Below are 11,819 nucleotides of genomic sequence, written 5' to 3'. Positions count from 1 at the left end.
TCATCAGTTGTTATCATATTTTATCACCATACATGATACAAAATGTGTAAGTGTGAACTATTGACCTATGCTAGCCGAGGTGTTACACTCCAGTGTCTATTTGCATAAGTCAAATACAGGTACACCCCATTGACGACGGTTCATTTTACAATAAATCAAGTTTGCGACGGTTAGCAGTTCCGATGATTCCAAAGTTGCGATGCAATATTGATATGACAATATTAAAAATATTTTAAAATTCGCGCGCGACAGGCACAGGCAGCAGTGCAATGACGTCGTGAACTTCTTGGAGTTTTGTTTATGATACAGTAATTCATATTTTATGTATATGATACAGTAATTCATATTTTGTGTTTATGATCCAGTAATTCATGTTTTATGTTTATGATACAGTAATTCATATTTTGTGTTTATGATCCAGTAATTCATGTTTTATGTTTATGATACAGTAATTCATATTTTGTGTTTATGATCCAGTAATTCGTATCTTGTGTTTATGATCCAGTAATTCATGTTTTATGTTTATGATACAGTAATTCATATTTTGTGTTTGATCCAGTAATTCATATTTTGTGTTTATGATACAGTAATTCGTATCTTGTGTTTATGATCCAGTAATTCATGTTTTATGTTTATGATACAGTAATTCATATTTTGTGTTTGATCCAGTAATTCATGTTTTATGTTTATGATACAGTAATTCATATTATGTGTTTGATCCAGTAATTCATATTTTGTGTTTATGATACAGTAATTCATATTTTGTGTTTATGATACAGTAATTCATATTTTGTGTTTGATCCAGTAATTCATATTTTGTGTTTATGATCCAGTAATTGTATCTTGTGTTTATGATCCAGTAATTCATGTTTTATGTTTATGATACAGTAATTCATATTATGTGTTTGATCCAGTAATTCATATTTTGTGTTTATGATACAGTAATTCATATTTTGTGTTTATGATACAGTAATTCATATTTTGTGTTTAAGATCCAGTAATTCATATTTTGTGTTTATGAAACAGTAATTCATATTTTATGTTTATGATACAGTAATTCATATTTTGTGTTTATGATACAGTAATTCATATTTTGTGTTTATGATGCAGTAATTCATATTTTGTGTTTATGATACAGTAATTCATATTTGGTGTTTATGATACAGTAATTCATATTTTGTGTTTATGATACAGTAATTCATATTTTGTGTTTATGATCCAGTAATTCATGTTTTATGTTTATGATACAGTAATTCATATTTTATGTTTATGATCCAGTAATTCATGTTTTATGTTTATGATACAGTAATTCATATTTTTTGTTTATGATGCAGTAATTCATATTTTATGTTTATGATACAGTAATTCATATTTGGTGTTTATGATACAGTAATTCATGTTTTATGTTTATGATACAGTAATTCATATTTTGTGTTTATGATACAGTAATTCATATTTTGTGTTTATGATACAGTAATTCATATTTTGTGTTTGATACAGTAATTCATATTTTGTGTTTATGATCCAGTAATTCATGTTTTATGTTTATGATACAGTAATTCATATTTTGTGTTTATGATACAGTAATTCATATTTTGTGTTTATGGTTACAGTAATTCATATTTTATGTTTATGATACAGTAATTTATATTTTGTGTTTATGATACAGTAATTCATATTTTATGTTTATGATACAGTAATTCATATTTTGTTTATGATCCAGTAATTCATATTTTGTGTTTATGATACAGTAATTATATTTTATGTTTATGATACAGTAATTCATATTTTGTGTTTATGATACAGTAATTCATATTTTATGTTCATGATACAGTAATTCATATTTAGTGTTTATGTTACAGTAATTCATATTTTGTGTTTATGATACAGTAATTCATATTTTATGTTTATGATACAGTAATTCATATTTTGTGTTTATGATACAGTAATTCATATTTTATGTTTATGATACAGTAATTCATATTTTGTGTTTATGATACAGTAATTCATATTTTGTGTTTATGGTTACAGTAATTCATATTTTATGTTTATGATACAGTAATTCATATTTTGTGTTTATGATACAGTAATTCATATTTTATGTTCATGATACAGTAATTCATATTTAGTGTTTATGTTACAGTAATTCATATTTTGTGTTTATGATACAGTAATTCATATTTTATGTTTATGATACAGTAATTCATATTTTGTGTTTATGATACAGTAATTCATATTTTATGTTTATGATACAGTAATTCATATTTTGTGTTTATGATACAGTAATTCATATTTTATGTTTATGACACAGTAATTCATATTTAGTGTTTATGATACAGTAATTCATATTATATGTTTATGATACAGTAATTCATATTTTGTGTTTATGATACAGTAATTCATATTTTGTGTTTATGATACAGTAATTCATATTTTATGTTTATGACACAGTAATTCATATTTAGTGTTTATGATACAGTAATTCATATTTTATGTTTATGACACAGTAATTCATATTTAGTGTTTATGATACAGTAATTCATATTTTATGTTTATGATACAGTAATTCATATTTTATGTTTATGATACAGTAATTCATATTTTATGTTTATGATACAGTAATTCATATTTTGTGTTTATGGTTACAGTAGTTCATATTTTATGTTTATGATACAGTAATTCATATTTTGTGTTTATGATACAGTAATTCATATTTTGTGTTTATGATACAGTAATTCATATTTTGTTTATGATACAGTAATTCATATTTTGTGTTTATGATACAGTAATTCATATTTTATGTTTATGATACAGTAATTCATATTTTGTGTTTATGATACAGTAATTCATATTTTATGTTTATGATACAGTAATTCATATTTAGTGTTTATGATACAGTAATTCATATTTTATGTTTATGATACAGTAATTCATATTTTGTGTTTATGATACAGTAATTCATATTTTGTGTTTATGATACAGTAATTCATATTTTATGTTTATGATACAGTAATTCATATTTTGTGTTTATGATACAGTAAGTCATATTTTATGTTTATGATACAATAATTCATATTTTGTGTTTATCATACAGTAATTCATATTTTGTGTTTATGATACAGTAATTCATATTTTATGTTTATGATACAGTAATTCATATTTTATGTTTATGATACAGTAATTCATATTTTATGTTTATGATACAGTAATTCATATTTTGTGTTTATGATACAGTAATTCATATTTTATGTTTATGATACAGTAATTCATATTTTGTGTGTATGATACAGTAATTCATATTTTATGTTTATGATCCAGTAATTCATATTTTGTGTTTATGATACAGTAATTCATATTTTATGTTTATGATACAGTAATTCATATTTAGTGTTTATGATACAGTAATTCATATTTTATGTTTATGATACAGTAATTCATATTTAGTGTTTATGATGCAGTAATTCATATTTAGTGTTTATGATACAGTAATTCATATTTTGTGTTTATAATCCAGTAATTCATATTTTGTGTTTATAATCCAGTAATTCATATTTTGTGTTTATGATACAGTAATTCATATTTAGTGTTTATGATACAGTAATTCATATTTTGTGTTTATGATACAGTAATTCATATTTTGTGTTTATAATCCAGTAATTCATATTTTATGTTTACGATCCAGTAATTCATATTTTGTGTTTATGATACAGTAATTCATATTTTGTGTTTATAATCCAGTAATTCATATTTTATGTTTACGATACAGTAATTCATATTTTATGTTTATGATACAGTAATTCATATTTAGTGTTTATAATACAGTAATTCATATTTTATGTTTATGATACAGTAATTCATATTTAGTGTTTATGATACAGTAATTCATATTTTGTGTTTATGATACAGTAATTCATATTTTGTGTTTATGATTATTTTGTTTATGATACAGTAATTCATATTTTGTGTTTATGATACAGTAATTCATATTTTATGTTTATGATACAGTAATTCATATTTTATGTTTATGATACAGTAATTCATATTTTGTGTTTATGGTTACAGTAGTTCATATTTTATGTTTATGATACAGTAATTCATATTTAGTGTTTATGATACAGTAATTCATATTTTATGTTTATGATACAGTAATTCATATTTTGTGTTTATGATACAGTAATTCATATTTTGTGTTTATAATCCAGTAATTCATGTTTTATGTTTATGATCCAGTAATTCATATTTTGTGTTTATAATCCAGTAATTCATATTTTGTGTTTATGATACAGTAATTCATATTTAGTGTTTATGATACAGTAATTCATATTTTATGTTTATGATACAGTAATTCATATTTAGTGTTTATGATACAGTAATTCATATTTTATGTTTATGATACAGTAATTCATATTTTGTGTTTATGATACAGTAATTCATATTTTGTGTTTATGATACAGTAATTCATATTTTGTGTTTATGATACAGTAATTCATATTTTATGTTTATGATCCAGTAATTCATATTTTGTGTTTATGATACAGTAATTCATATTTTGTGTTTATGATACAGTAATTCATATTTTATGTTTATGATACAGTAATTCATATTTTATGTTTATGATACAGTAATTCATATATTTTGTGTTGATGATACAGTAATTCATATTTTGTGTTTATGATACAGTAATTCATATTTTATGTTTATGATACAGTAATTCATATTTTGTGTTTATGATACAGTAATTCATATTTTATGTTTATGATCCAGTAATTCATATTTTGTGTTTATGATACAGTAATTCATATTTTGTGTTTATGATACAGTAATTCATATTTTATGTTTATGATACAGTAATTCATATTTTGTGTTTATGATACAGTAATTCATATTTTGTGTTGATGATACAGTAATTCATATTTTGTGTTTATGATACAGTAATTCATATTTTATGTTTATGATACAGTAATTCATATTTTGTGTTTATGATACAGTAATTCATATTTAGTGTTTATGATACAGTAATTCATATTTTGTGTTTATGATACAGTAATTCATATTTTGTGTTTATAATTCAGTAATTCATATTTTATGTTTATGATACAGTAATTCATATTTTGTGTTTATAATCCAGTAATTCATATTTTATGTTTATGATACAGTAATTCATATTTAGTGTTTATAATCCAGTAATTCATATTTTGTGTTTATGATCCAGTAATTCATATTTTGTGTTTATGATACAGTAATTCATATTTTATGTTTATGATCCAGTAATTCATATTTTGTGTTTATGATACAGTAATTCATATTTTTTGTTTATGATACAGTAATTCATATTTTATGTTTATGATACAGTAATTCATATTTTGTGTTTATGATACAGTGATTCATATTTTGTGTTTATAATCCAGTAATTCATATTTTGTGTTGATGATACAGTAATTCACATTTTGTGTTTATGACCCAGTAATTCATATTTTGTGTTTATGATACAGTAATTCATATTTTGTGTTTATGATACAGTGATTCATATTTTGTGTTTATAATCCAGTAATTCATATTTTGTGTTGATGATACAGTAATTCACATTTTGTGTTTATGACCCAGTAATTCATATTTTGTGTTTATGATACAGTAATTCATATTTTGTGTTTATGATACAGTAATTCATATTTTATGTTTATGATACAGTAATTCATATTTTGTGTTTATAATCCAGTAATTCATATTTTATGTTTATGATACAGTAATTCATATTTTGTGTTTATAATCCAGTAATTCATATTTTGTGTTTATGATCCAGTAATTCATATTTTGTGTTTATGATACAGTAATTCATATTTTATGTTTATGATCCAGTAATTCATATTTTGTGTTTATGATACAGTAATTCATATTTTGTGTTTATGATACAGTAATTCATATTTTATGTTTATGATACAGTAATTCATATTTTGTGTTTATGATACAGTGATTCATATTTTGTGTTTATAATCCAGTAATTCATATTTTGTGTTGATGATACAGTAATTCACATTTTGTGTTTATGACCCAGTAATTCATATTTTGTGTTTATGATACAGTAATTCATATTTTGTGTTTATGATACAGTGATTCATATTTTGTGTTTATAATCCAGTAATTCATATTTTGTGTTGATGATACAGTAATTCATATTTTGTGTTTATGACCCAGTAATTCATATTTTGTGTTTATGATACAGTAATTCATATTTTGTGTTTATGATCCAGTAATTCATATTTTGTGTTTATGATACAGTAATTCATATTTTGTGTTTATGATACAGTAATTCATATTTTGTGTTTATGATCCAGTAATTCATATTTTGTGTTTATGATCCAGTAATTCATATTTTGTGTTTATGATCCAGTAATTCATATTTTGTGTTTATGATACAGTAATTCATCTTTTGTGTTTATAATCCAGTAATTCATATTTTATGTTTATGATACAGTAATTCATATTTTGTGTTTATGATACAGTAATTCATATTTTGTGTTTATGATACAGTAATTTATATTTCATTAAAAGATATGTATGTAGAGTACTGAGAATGGAATATGGAGTTTAGGCCAAAGGCCAAGGGCTGGGACCTATGAGGTCATTCAGCTCTGGAAAGGAAATTGAGCGTAGGTAGGTCTGAAAGGTGTAACAGGAGGAAAACCTCGCAGTTGCACTTTGAAATAATTGTTAGGAGATGGAAGAAAGATATGAATGGTGGTAGAGTAAAAGGAATGAAAGGGGTTAAAGCTAGTGACCAAAGGCACACTGCAAAGAACCTGTAGTAATGCCTACAATGCACCCTGTGAAGTGAACTGACGGCACTAATCCCCTACAGGGGTACATTACTGAGAGAGAGAAAGAGAGAACGAACTGTGACATGTTTACATTAAAGCCCAATACAGTAACACACACACACACACACACTCTTACGCTGTTTTGTTTATATTCTATGCTATAGTATTCTCGTTTATATTTTTACTGCATTTTCTCTCTATCTACTTTTTTATAAACCAATTCATAAATGCAAGCAAGTCTGTAGGGTGTGTACTATGCACACACTCAGTTCCATGCCATCGGTGAACTAGGCACAGCCTGTTAGATTTTGTCTTGCCTAATTAAACATTTTAAATACTTTTATGGTGATCAGAGATTAAATATTCTCTTGTTTACTGTTATGTTTGCTAATCATACTTAGAATAAACTTAGCTTGTAATAAAAACGGTGCGGTAAATCAAGCAAAGCAAAAAAATTGTAACCACTCACGTATGTACGCACTCATTCGAAGGCGCCTTGAGCTTTCATAATTTTATGTTTGTGATACAGTAATTCTTATTTCACTAAAGGATATGTACAGTACTGAGAGAGAGAGAGAGAGAGAGAGAGAGAGAGAGAGAGAGAGAGAGAGAGAGAGAGAGAGAGAGAGAGAGAGAGAGAGAGAGAGGTTTATATTGATAAACAAACGAATCGGCGGGAAATAGCCGTTTTGTGATTGTGAGGGATTTTACTTTTAACATAAAGCAGTGTACATTAGTTTATCTTTGTATACCCGTTTTACATTTATGTTCAAAAATAATAATAATAATAATTCCGTTAATACATTCGTTTCTTTTAGCAACTAACGAAATATTTTCCTAATTCTTTCGTGCTGATTCTGAGAATCACTCTTACATATATATACAGTATATATATATATATATATATATATATATATATATATATATATATATATATATATATATATATGTATGTATGTAAGAGAGAGAGAGAGAGAGAGAGAGAGAATTTTTAAATGTGTACCAAGAGATTTTGAGGTTATCCACTTTTCATACTCGTTCTTGCGCATTCCTTTCAGTATCCAGAATTAGAATATCCTTTAGGCATTTTCCCCATTATATAATTTTTTTTTCTTTCTCTCTGGGAAACCCCAAGCTTTCCAGGCAATCTCTCCCATTAAATACCACTAAGGTGATATTTAATGATGCATTCACGGCATAAGAGGCAAAAAAAAAAAAAAATAAATGGTGGATCTTATAAATTTATTCGCGTGCAGCGACTGGTGCATTTGGCGCCTCTCCAAGGCCAGGATTTACTCGAGGGTGAAATCATTGTTGTCGTTGGTGATGCATCAGTAACCAAGAGCCGAGATTCTCAGAATGAGACTTCTTCCACTTTATAGACTCCGTAAACCTTTACCTGTAATTTCATTCTGCAACATGGTGTCTCTTTTGCATCTTTGTATTAAATTTTAAACTCACAATTGCCATCGAATCCTTTCCAGAATGGATGACACAAGATGTTCAATAAAGACTTGCGGTATTTGTAATCGTACATTATCACAGTATATTCAACAGTAACCTTATTTATCAAGGTGCGTCCCAGTAGAGTTAGCCCAGAGGTCCACACCAGGTCTATATTTTATATAACTTATCACACTTACGGGCCGGTATAAGGCTAGTAACCAGCTTAATCTACAATTAACAGAATAACGTTATTCTTGACTGGTTGCTCGTTAAAAAAAACCATTAAATGTACCACATTTATGCTTGTATATGTATATGATATGCGTATTTAATGAATGAAAAAAGAAGAATTCTATGTATTTTTGAGGTCAGCTAGTGGAATGATTTCCTGATGAGTTAAAAGCCTTTGGCGAAAGTTTTTCCTTAGAGTAACTGGCCGTGTTCCGTTATATTTGAAAACTCTACATACAGTACCAATTCGCAATGGAATATTGACGTTTCTTGGTTACTGTGTTAGCCATAACGAGACGAACTTTAAGTCTGTTGAATGCAAACTTAAATAGTTTAGACATCTGACGTCCTCAAACAGTCTTCTCTAGTTCGGAGTGACTGATTACCAATCAACTCCAAGGACCTTCAACGAATGTTTTGACTATTTTGGTTTAAATTCCTCATTATTAAGAAAAATTTACGATTCTATAGAATAGAAAAGAACTCCGAAATTCATTGTTTCCGGGACACGACTGCTTTCGTTGGCACAGCAATTAAGGGCATGTCACTTTCAACAGATATCCTAATTGTTTCATTTTCCCTAGAGACATTGCACCACAGCAGTCGCAGGTGACTGCAGTCCAGTTTGTATCGCATCCTTGATACTGAACCATTTCTTCGCCCGCAAACGTATTGAGCAAACACTTCAGCACACATTTGCTTCACCATCATTCGTCAAATGTGGAGCTCGGAGTAGTGGTCGAGTCTCTAGGTACCTTAAGAGACAATCTTTCCTTTGCAATAATGAGAAGTTAGTCTGTCGGTCGTATTTTAAGACCACATTTTTTTTTTTTTTTAGTCTGCCGGTTGTAAAAGACCACAATTTTTGAGTACCTCAATTTTTAGTTTCATTAAAATTGCAGCCCTGTAGCCTCAGTAGTTTTTATTCTATTTGAAGTTAAAGTTGGCCTTAATTGTGCTTCTGGCAACGGTAGCCTATATGACAGGCCACCACCGGGCCGTGGTTAAATTTTCATGGGCCGCGGCATATACAGCATTATACCGAGACTACGGAAAGACAGATCTATTTTCGGTGGCCTTGATTCTGCGCCTTGGCGACTGTACAGAAAACTCGATTGCGCCGAAGAAACTTCGACGCAAATTTTACTTGTATGTTACGTTGACTTTTGAATTTTTGGTATAATTCTGTTATATATAGCCTACCATGAAATGTTTACCTTGTGTAACACAGCATTGTTTTAAATATATTTAAATTGTATGTTAAAGGGCTCCGACACTATGGACATAATTATTTACCTCATCCTTATTTAATTTGAAGGTGTTAGCCCTTCCGGTTACCTTCCCATGAAATAATTATTTTGAAAATAATCAAATATTGCATATTTACAGATTGGCTTCTTTGAAGGCCGTCGGTGCACTTCCTTCGAACAGCCAGAACACTGGAACATTTACAATTCTGAGTCGTTCCCATTTGCTCCAGTATCACAGATTATATCACTGCATCGTCATTTCTATAACAATCATATTTCCGTTTTCGAATGACTAAAAGGCGTTACCATTTGTCTGGTCTGTGACTATAAAATCAGGCAGCTTGATGAAGTTAAGAATCTCGATTTCTGTCAAGTTTAGGGACCATCATTATCCAGGGTTGTAATTTTGCCCTTACTTTCCCCCTCTACATTGTCTGGAGATGATAAGATTCAGTGAAGAGGGGGAGTGGCGAAGTTAACTGTCTTGAAGGTGGTAAAAAAAAAAAAAGTCCTAATAGTCAGAGCATTTAGTTTTACTTCGCCCTTACCCAATTGTGTTTGGCAAGTTATTGTTTAATTTTTATTTCTCTGGCCTTCAACTACCATTGCTCTCCAATCTATTAATATTTGTTTAATAGTCTTATGCTTACTTTTCACCAATAAACTTATTTATATTAAATATTTCTGTATTTCAGATGATTTAGTTCGAGTAGGTTATGGTTTAGGTGGTCTGCGGTCACCCATTCTACCATTTAGGACATTCGTGGAGAAAAAATGTGTAAAATTACAAGCACCTCTTTCATCTATGTAAGTGACCCATCATTGTTGCCGCTTTTCCTCGCCAATTTCTGTTCGAAGTTGACAGCGTGCCAAACCTCACTGTTACTGGGCTGCCTCTTTTATCTAATAACTGCTGTTATAATTTTCATGCCTTTCTCTTTACGTCTGGTACCTTCTTCCATGGCATCTCTTCTTTATTAATCTACCTTCAATATGATTATAGTTAGAAATTAATTCTCGTAATACAAATATATAACTTCAATATGTTTATAGTTAGAAATTAAATCTTATAAAAATTTATTCTAAAGTTTTGTTAGGAGTAACTAGGCTATATCAAATTTCATAGTAATTTGCAGACATATAAGCAAGCATCACAACTGGGGACTGTAGTCTGTATGGACAATCTTTTTTTAATATAAAATATTTCTTTAACTATTAAGTATACTGAAGATAGATCAAGTTATCCCTCTATATTTATGGACCTAAATATCAGTTATTATGGCATATTGTTTGATGACTGTTTTTTAGTCCTCAAAATATTTAGCATAGCGACCTACATAAGCTCATTTTCAGACAGTGATTTTGATGATAAATTTTTACCTTGAAGACAAATGAAATATTAATTTTGATAAACTTTAATTGCCACCTCTTCCTGTAATACACAAACAAATATGACCCCTGGAGTGATTTGCTCATAGTTCTACAGATTTGTTGTCTACTTTTTTTCTAAATTTTATAACCCATTTCCTATTTAGTCGGTTTTAAGAAAATAGTCAATCTAAATATACTAAACGTTATGCTCTCACAAGTTGATCTTTTTAATACGGACTGAGGCAGCTCGGTGCATATCAAACATTTATTTACCCGCGTGGACTGGTTAACCTACCAATTAGTAATATTGAGCTATAAAGATTTGGTTAAACTTCAATTGTTACTAGCCATTGAAAACGGCCGTCATTCTATCCTATACTGTTCCTCGAAAATTTTTCACATCTCTATTGAGTTTTGTCAAGTTTTCCTCCCGTCCTATTCAAGCATTTTGGTTTTGATTTGGCCGTTCGAATTTCTTCTTTCAAGTGATACTTCCACCAGTTGCCCTAGCTTCTTCCATTACCTCTAAATGCAGAGCATAAAAGCCCAGTACTAAGACAGTTACAAGCCTTCTCTTTCCTTTCTTATCAGATTCTGCTTGACGCCTTCATCAATCAAGTATTGCTTCTACCTTGTTTGAGTGTATTGGGACTGTCGAATTGGTATTAAATTTCTATTTGAGCAACTACTGTATAAAATAAAAATT

Source organism: Macrobrachium rosenbergii, chromosome 23 (genome assembly GCF_040412425.1).
Source record: "Macrobrachium rosenbergii isolate ZJJX-2024 chromosome 23, ASM4041242v1, whole genome shotgun sequence".
In the NCBI taxonomy this organism is placed as follows: domain Eukaryota; kingdom Metazoa; phylum Arthropoda; class Malacostraca; order Decapoda; family Palaemonidae; genus Macrobrachium; species Macrobrachium rosenbergii.
This window is presented reverse-complemented; position numbering follows the sequence as displayed.